An 8,715-nucleotide genomic window follows, 5' to 3' on the forward strand; every position below is an offset into this window, starting at 1 on the left:
AAAAAAAAAAAAAAAAAAAAAAAGCAAAAAAGTCACCACATCCTATGCCTTCATCACTTGATTTTTTTTATTATTTATAAAATTAATCACAGCTAGCAGGGTAGAAATCACTTTGAGCTTCATGAATGACATCCAAGAGATGGGAAAGGATTAGTTCTCAGTTGCTGCCAGTTATAGCACCAGGTGGCTTTTTCTGCAGTGAAGGTGTTACCGATAATCCCATTACATTGGTACTAAATCTTGCAGACATCAAAATTATCACCAAGGTTCCTTTTCATCCCATCCTTTCCAAATGACTGGAAGTCGCTTCACCTGAAAGAAGTCAAATCCACATGCAGCTGCTGTTTTAGCAGCCAGCGGACTCCCTGAGAATGCCAATCGTGATCCAATTTCGCTGTGCTGGTGGCCCCCTATTCCCTGTCCAATAATACATCTGTTAAAAAATCCTACAGCTACAAATCAAGTTTAATCCTACCAGGGACCTCATGTTGGTCTTGTCTTCCAAAAAGGCAGCAGGTTTTGCTGTATATCTCTGCTAGTGTCTGGGGAATACCCTTTAAATCCCAGCCCTACTTAGAAGAATAAGCTAAGGATCACAAAACATGACCTCAAAAACCCTGATATGACTATATTCTGACCCAGAGGCATTCATTCTAGGTGAAGATTAGAACTTTGCATAATAAGATTACACAGCAAGTGAATGATATCAAGGGACTATCCATATGCAGCCGCCTGGTTTTCTATAGACAGCCTGTGCTCTGCAATATGCAGTGCAGACGAAACAGAGCTTGGTCTTTCTAGCCGAAATAAAATAGATTCACATAAATTAGTTAGCCATTTCCAGATTCCTAAATCCCCTATTACATCTTTTATTGACAGCTCCTGTGAGGATAGCACAAATGTTATTCTTTTTATTCTTTGCTTCTGTAACAATCACACTGTGTAAGTGAAATGTACATAGATTATGTCCAGAAATTAACATCTTGTTTGCTGTAATCTTGGATTACAATTGACTGTGTACATAATAAAATTAGGAAATCAATGGACAGATTTATTATCTCCCTATAGCCTGTGGCATTGTCTAAGACGACAAGTTAACATTTTCTGCCAATATCTTAAATGCAAGGAATACAAAGCAGCAGCCAATAAAAATACAGCTAAATAAAATATTATGATGTCCACAGAAGAGACTTCTTGTTACAGTAAAGATGCTGAGATATATTTAATTTTAAAATAATTAAACTATGTAGTGCCAGTATTTTTCTTGCAACTTAAATCGCATGGTCTTTTGTTGAGAGAGAATTTATCAATTTTTCCCCAATATGAGGAATCCAATTTCATTACTATCTTCATCCTTAGAGCATTACCGCAATTTGCTTCAACAATTTTTGCAAAGATTACACTGGATTTTTTTGTTTAAAATGTAAGTAATAAAACAATAAAACCTGACTATTCAAACCTAATAAAACCTGACCTGATTCCGGTCAAATGTTTATCTGTGTTTTGGCTACCATTTCATACAAATGCAAATTAACTTTATACCAAGGTTTCTATGGGAAACTAACATTACATGAGCCAGAAAAGTGAGATAGTGCATCGCATTTAATGGGAGAGGTATGTTCCCCATCAAACATAAGCAGCCACTTTACAAATATAAAAATGAGAATGATGTAAAACATTTATACCATTTCAGAAATCAAAATACCTTGTTAAATAAAAATTGTGTTCTGTTTAGTTAGTTATTCATTGCAGAAGAGGAAAGTGTTTGTCTCCAATTGTATCAATTTCTGTAAAAAGCAGTATTACAAAATAATGAGCAAGACAATCCTCCGCTCATAGAAAAACCCCTACATGGGAATCAAAGAAAGAAAAACAAAGATTCTCTTCATTAAGTTTTCACCAGATCTTTGCATGTAGGATAGTGGTAAGACTTGGTTTAATTATTTTTCAGTTGTAGAAAACATACGGGGTTTAGGCCTCAAAGTGAAGATCCTGAGAAATTTGCTGGAGGACAGGACTGTCTGTTCCTGCACATTAGTCCTATCACCATCCCTCACAGCATGTCTTCATTGAATACTCCTGCCTCAACTGACCTCATGCTAACATGCAGCTAAATCCTGCAAGCCTTTATTCAATCCTTTGGAGTGAATGAAACTACTCAAATGAGTAAGGACTACTTACATGAGGAGGAGGCTGATCTTGCAGGTTTGTGGAACAATTGTCACCACTTGCCTTGACAGGGTAAATAGAATTCTCAATGATTCAACTGTGCTGAATAGTACACTGCACTCGTGGATAGGTGTATGCTAGAAATTGCATCTTCTTCCACAAGAGCATATATTGGCCTTTACTGAAGCAAAGGTATCCACTTGATTGACAAAACATCTAATCATTCATGGCAAGTTTCAGAGATCTTGGGGCTTTTAAATTATTTTTTCTAAAATGTCTTGTAAGATTGAGATCCTACAGACAGACACGTAGGACAACATGACCCATTTCCCAATGAACTTAAAGCACAATACAGGAGACCACCATTTATATCCAAACTAAGAATACCCCACTGTGGCTACATAGCAAGTTTCAACTAATTACAGTACTTCTAGCCCAGCTTTCAATAAGCAAACTTTCTTGAAGTGAATGAACCTTTAGGGGAAAAAAATTAGAAATATTTAAGTGAGTTAAGGCCACTAAGCCTCATTTCAAAACCAATTTAGGCACTCAAAAGTCTATGGGATTTAAAAGCCTAACACTGCCACAGGCAGTGACAGTCTTTCATATGTCTGGGTCACTTCTGAAAACATGTGCATACTTTGAAAATATTAAAGAATTAAACTCTAAGGTATGCATCTAATTCCTGGTTTTAGAACACCAACAGGAAAATAACCTGTTTAGGAAATGCTTGCCTCTTATCAACAGGATTATTTGCTGTACAAAACAAAACCCTCCCAACACAAGCAAGCAATCATTTTATCTTCATCATCAAGCAAAGAAATGGGATAGAAGAAAGTTTTAAGGATTTTAGCAGGTTTAGCCTTATGTCAATTGTTGGTCACCTGTACGATAAGTGAGGTGGTTTGGGAAGTATTCTATGATAGTTTACTACATTAAAACCAAAATCATAAAAAGGAAGATGTGTAGCAAACTCAATTTAAGAATGACTATTAACATTTGTAAATTGTAAAAGGAAAAAACAAAAATAAATTTGATTTCAGAATTTCTTAGAAACTGTAGTGATCTTAATAAAAAACTAGTTATAGCAACAGTAACATAAAAGATAGCTCTGCATGCTCCCTATCCATGTTATTTCTTAGTTAAGAATACAGCCTCGTAATAAAATAAATGTACTTTCTTTGTGTACCAAGTTAAGTGCTAACACTAACACACTCATATTCTAGACACACTGAAATGAACAGGGCCAGAATTTCATCCTTCATTTTTTAAGTGTGCATTTTATCTACACAAGGAAATTGGAACAAGATGAATGCAAACAAGCTTTCCCAAATTTCCTTTTTTCCTATTAAGCCTGAATAAATAAAGACAAATATATGTTTGTAGATTCTGATTCTGTACTTTTAGTTCTTTATAATGTAACTTTTACAATAATCACTCAAATCATATAGTACTTAGCTATGAATTTATATAGTAAAAAAACATATTGATTCTAATTCTTTCATATCTGTGAAATTTCAGTTATTCATTATTTGTTTTTTACATAATCATATTTTAAAGTTCTTCTCTATTTACAGACACGAGCATTAAAAATAATACTTTCCAAACATCAATAGATGAGTGCAATGATATTCAGCCTAAGTTAATCCCCAGACATCCAAATCCATGAATAAAAATTCATCAGTTTTAAATACACTGAGCCTATTAAGCAAGAACAAAAGCATATGCACAAAAGAGCTTTTAATATATTTCAAAGCCCACAAGAGCCATGGTCTCATTAAAATTATAAATTACACAAACATGGAATGAAGATTCAAACTGCAGCGCAGCTAAGCAGATTACAGAAAACCCCGCGTTCCATATGATAACACACCATGGCCCTCCCAGATGGGGGCTTGGAACAAAAAGGCCATCACTGCAGCTAGGGAAAACCTCCTTGTGATCTCTGGTTTCTGCTCAGCAGATGACAGCCAAATAATATGTTGATTATTCTGTTTGTGCTGCTAAGCTTGTAAGATGGAATAAAAGCGATATGATCTATTGTGAACTCAATGCTAATGTGTTGTTCCACTCATAAATAATATACTGAATTTATTTTGAAACTCTCTTTTTATCTGAGATTCAGTTTTTAAATGCATGAACTAAATAAAAAGCCAGCATAATTTGATTTTTTTTATTATTTAATTTGATGTTTTTAAGTCAAAAATGCAGCTGACATAATGCAGGCACCACTCTAAAATTTAGCACAATGATTAGGCATTAAGGCCTGTTCTGCAAGGTGCTGAACATCCTCTACTTTCATGAACATAAACAGTAGTACAGAAAACTTAGCAGCTTGAAAGAGAAAACCAGCATGGTCATATTGTAGCAAAGGCAGTTACCAAAATTCAGATCATGTCAAAGGTGATACAGACACAAGAACTAGTTTGCAACTGTACAGCACATAAATAATCTTAAATTTACCCTCATCTGCAATATTTCATGAAATGTTTTATGAATTGCCCTAACTGTCAATCAGCTTCATATTCTGTTATTTAAAGCCTCTAACTTTTTAGAAGTAAGAAATAGCACCAGTGATCATGTCCCGTCTAGTCTGAGTTTTCTTATATGGCTTGCCCCAAAGTGGACTATTTGGTATACTGCATTTTATCTTTGCAATATTTTTTTTTAAAGTGGGAGAAGGGGTAGAAGAAGGGTAGAGGGTAGCAGCATATGATTTCTGTCCGTTTAGGATCCCTACTACACACATTCCCAGGCCCAATGGCAAGAGGTAGTGTACATGAATAAGTTTATACATACCTTATTTAACATAAAGACTTCACAGACTACAGGAATCGGACTAGGAAAAGCAGCTTAGATACAGCAGAAGAATTCTAACAACGGACTGTTTTATATAGTATATACGCATCAGAGGTGGGAAGGAAGTAAGGATATGATACAAGTGAACAGGAACTTCTATACAAAAACTGAGTTGGTAAATTTAAATTGACATCGTACAGAATTTTATTTTAAAAATCTCACCCCTGAAGTTTGTATTATGAAATGAAAGCAATCCTATTTGTGTGTGTTAGAATTTAAAAGGTTAAAACCAGTATTAATTTTAGTAGTTTTGCCTGGAAAAAAAAATCAATTTAGAAAAAATAACATTAAAGGAATATTGACTACATGCTAGATAGATGCATAATCTCCTTATACAAAGTTTTACTGTTTGTGAGTTCAAAGTTCTTTTATACTCAGAATGCTTTAAAAAATTTAAAAATCAGGTTTGTAAAACAGGTCCTGAGAGTTGACAATGGTATAAAAAATAAGTGAATAAGCATGTGAGTGCATATGAAGTCTGTCACTTCCCGGTTTGTTTCCTCAGTTCATCCAAAGGGATGATGAGAACGTGCTGCTCAAGAATTTCTGCTAAATAAAATTTCATGACATAAAAATCTGACAAAAAGGTCATTGCCTTTCTCTTCTTGACCAGAGAATTGCCCTAACAGATACAGTTCTGACTTAGAAAATACAGGTAGGAAATGTCAGATTATCTCAGAATGAAGCATTTTTAAACTTTTGGGATAGTCAGAAGGCTCTAATGAGAATTTACTCCTTCCACTGCTGGAGAACGGATGTCATCACCAGAACAAAAAAGAAAGCATGCAGAAATAATAATAATAATCTTTTTTTTTTTTAATCAAGATCTTGATTATATTTTGTGGTTGATGGTATAGAAAACAGATATGTCTAATCATATAATCTCTGCTGTCTAAAGATAAAACTAACAACCTAGCAGTAAGAACATAGGCGTGCCTACAGTCTACATACTTGCTATAGCAACAATGTGTTTCAATTTCCTTATCACTAAACATTATGAAGAAAGAAAAAATGAGGTAATCTTAAACCTAAAAGCCAGAATTAATGCACTGGAGCAAAAAAACAAAAAACAAAAAACCACTGCTAAAATTGCACATCTGGCCAAGTTTCTTTTACATATGTATCTTTCAGAATCTGCATCTCACAGAACTGTTATATTTATAAGGTTTTGGCAATACACATGTTGTGACAACTATAGTACCCCAAGTTAAAGCTAGTTCAGGTACATCTATACAAGCTGCGGTCAGACCTGACTGCAGAATAAATAAACCCATAGCACAGTGTGACACAGTCTTAACAGGCTCAGAAGCAGGGATGCCAACACCACACAAATGTTTTTACTGACAATCTGAAAACTTAATGACAACCAAACTTTGTCCTAACCTACTTTACATAATGTAAATGTAACCTTTCTGCCAGATTCTGGACAAGGGTCACATTCAAACCATAGCAAAAGAGTTTGGTTGTCAGGAAAAAGTTTGCAGATTATCAGGTTAAAAAATATATATTGGGTTGGCAACCCAACTTAACTACAGCAATAATTTTACACCCTGCTGCCCCCACCTGAAGCACCTTTTACTCATCACCCAACTGCATCCCACACCATCCTGCCCCTCCTCCAGTCCATACTCAGCCATACTCACACCGGACCCACTCCCCCCATCCCAACACTTCCTCCCCTAAGAACCACAGTCTGCTTCCATGCCACCCAGCAATGTTACAGGCAGACAGAACCCAGCACCCGCATGTCACTGGGGGTTGGGGAATGGGTCAGAGATTCCCATTAGCCACAAAACCTGGAGAACAGTGCTGTGCTTCTGCTTGGACACCAGGTAGCACTACTGTGCTCTGTCTGTGCTTCAACACTGCCTTCAGCTTCTTTCACACACCAGAACTTCAATCAGTTCTGATTTCTTGGTGTTTTATGGATGGCTCCAATTTTACAGACACACCTTTTTTTAGCCTGGTTATTTACAAAGCATCCATACATTTACAGACAGTTATCACCCCTGCTCATGAGCTAAGTAAGTAGTCAATGTTAACCAAAAAACAATATAATTCCACTTATATCACCGGACTTATAACATAAATCATGCAATGGTAAATACAGCTTTGTCTGAACAGAAGTGGGATTTTTTTTGGTTTTTTTTTAAATAGACATCACCATATATTATGCTAACATCTTTCTTACCAAAGAAAATAGGTCATTTTTCCTAGCTTTATTCCTGATAACTCACAAGAAGTAGGTCAACGTCACAAAAATTCCCAACTTCAGTCATCTTTGTTGTACTTACATTCCAGTTCCTTTCTCCCTCCCTCTTTACCATCATATCTTGTATATCATTCCAATGGACTTTTAGCACAGAAGTCTACTTTGAAAACTAACTAAAGTTTCTATCTTGTAGCCCTAGCAGATGTTACACTTATAGTGCAGTTCATGACAACAGCATTAAGAGGAGGGTAGCCTTGATTTGAGGCTTTGGGCTACCCTGGGTTCAATGCTGATGATCAGCCTATTTTCAGAATCAGCCAGGGCAAACTATAGCTCAGTTGGGCATCAGACCAGGACAGCCCATGGCCAAACTGGTTCTGCGGCTACCCCAGACCAGTACCAACAATCAGCTGATTGTCAGCATGAGGTCCCAGACAGCCTCAGATCCTGGAGCTGCCCATGCCCAATCCCTGATGATTGGGTTGGGAGCAGCCCAATCTTGAACTAGATCCAAAGGTGTCCCACATGATGATCAGCTGATCATCAGCATTGGTACTGGACATCCCCAGGGAAACAGCTGTCCCTGCCCCCAGTGGAATATCTATCCTTGGAGGTTTTTTAAGACCCAGCTCAAGAAAGCCCTTGCTGGAATGACCTAGTTAGGGACAGTACTGCTTTGACAGGGGAGTTAAACTAGATGGTATCCTGAGGTCCCTTCAACCCTAATTTTCTATGATTCTAGATCCCCAGCAGGTGTACAGTTGTAATTAGTGGCAAGAGGCAAGAAGAGACCTGGTATGATTCATCCTGGCCTGGGGTCCACCAATCATGGGGGATCTGCAAGAGAATGTACCACTCCCACTGTACAACTGGGGCCCTCCATGCTCCCCTGCTGGCAAGCACTGGCAGCCCAAGCTTGTGCACCGATGTTTTTCCCCCAAGTGAACACCGTTGCCCTTTGCATTTGAAGCCACTTATAACATGCAGTGTTTCTACTGGGTAACAAAGTTGCGTACCTGCTATCACATGATTAAAATAACATTTGCCAGGGGCCTTATTTACTACAATGCCCCTCTTCATTGCTTTTACACTAGAAACAAAGGGGTGATGTGGTAGACAGACATTATCAGTAAGATCCAGGGTTTTTTTAATAAAAAATATGTTCAAAAAGAATTATGATTCCCCACCAAATTGATAAATTCTTATAACAACATCCAGGTAGGTACAAAGTGAATGGTAGTGTTACACACACACATCTAGATGTTTCCAAAGTAGCACTCCTCAGTACCAGTTTGTCTTCAGCAAAACATGACAGATTATTTTCCATCCTAAAGTGCCTGATTATCATCCTTGCTGTTGAAAATCAGAGTTATTAAACCACTATGACTAGCTGCAACTGAATGACATCATATTCATTTTATGAACACATTTGCCTACATTTCTACACAAATACTGCTCACTTGGCAGATCTTAGG

The 8,715-nt window shown here is 36.9% G+C and overlaps 1 protein-coding gene across 4 annotated transcripts in view; it reads right to left on the reverse strand.

Moving 5' to 3' along the window:
* IMMP1L (inner mitochondrial membrane peptidase subunit 1) overlaps positions 1 to 8,715 on the reverse strand; it is a 93,439-nt gene that overhangs the window by 54,389 nt on the left and 30,335 nt on the right. The window contains exon 1 of one of the 4 annotated variants that reach the window (XM_019519514.1): positions 1,706 to 1,730. The exons of the other annotated variants lie outside the window; for them this stretch is intronic. The gene's annotated coding sequence lies outside the window, so the exon portion shown is untranslated. Of the gene's footprint in view, positions 1 to 1,705; positions 1,731 to 8,715 lie in introns of those variants that run through there. 4 annotated transcript variants of the gene reach the window in all.

Source organism: Gavialis gangeticus, unplaced genomic scaffold, assembly GCF_001723915.1.
Source record: "Gavialis gangeticus isolate Ggan-Ray unplaced genomic scaffold, GavGan_comp1, whole genome shotgun sequence".
Classification (NCBI taxonomy): Eukaryota; Metazoa; Chordata; order Crocodylia; family Gavialidae; genus Gavialis; species Gavialis gangeticus.